Below are 356 nucleotides of genomic sequence, written 5' to 3'. Positions count from 1 at the left end.
AGGGGCAGAAAGGTGACCAGAGCTCCCCCCCAACCCAGCCCCTCTCTGTGCTGGGCGCTCCCAGTGAACCCAACACGTCTCACGCTAATTCCCATCCTGGGCAACAACATTTATCCGGAGATTTCAGAAACAAAACCCTCACAGAAAGCCCGTAGCAGCGGGTTGGGTCGGCAAACGACATAAATCTCTGCATGTTTCACCAGCCCCTGCCAAACCGCGTGGCACAGTGCCCGTTCCTGCTTAAAACTGGTTTATTTGTGCTCAGCCATGCAAAGAAGCCTAAAACCGTGGGGTTTGGGGTGAGGAAGCCCCGCTTTGGTCCTGTCGGCACCCCGCAGCGCCGCCGGGCTGCTTTT

Source organism: Apaloderma vittatum, unplaced genomic scaffold (assembly GCF_000703405.1).
Source record: "Apaloderma vittatum isolate BGI_N311 unplaced genomic scaffold, ASM70340v1 scaffold32270, whole genome shotgun sequence".
Taxonomy (NCBI): domain Eukaryota; kingdom Metazoa; phylum Chordata; class Aves; order Trogoniformes; family Trogonidae; genus Apaloderma; species Apaloderma vittatum.
This window is presented reverse-complemented; position numbering follows the sequence as displayed.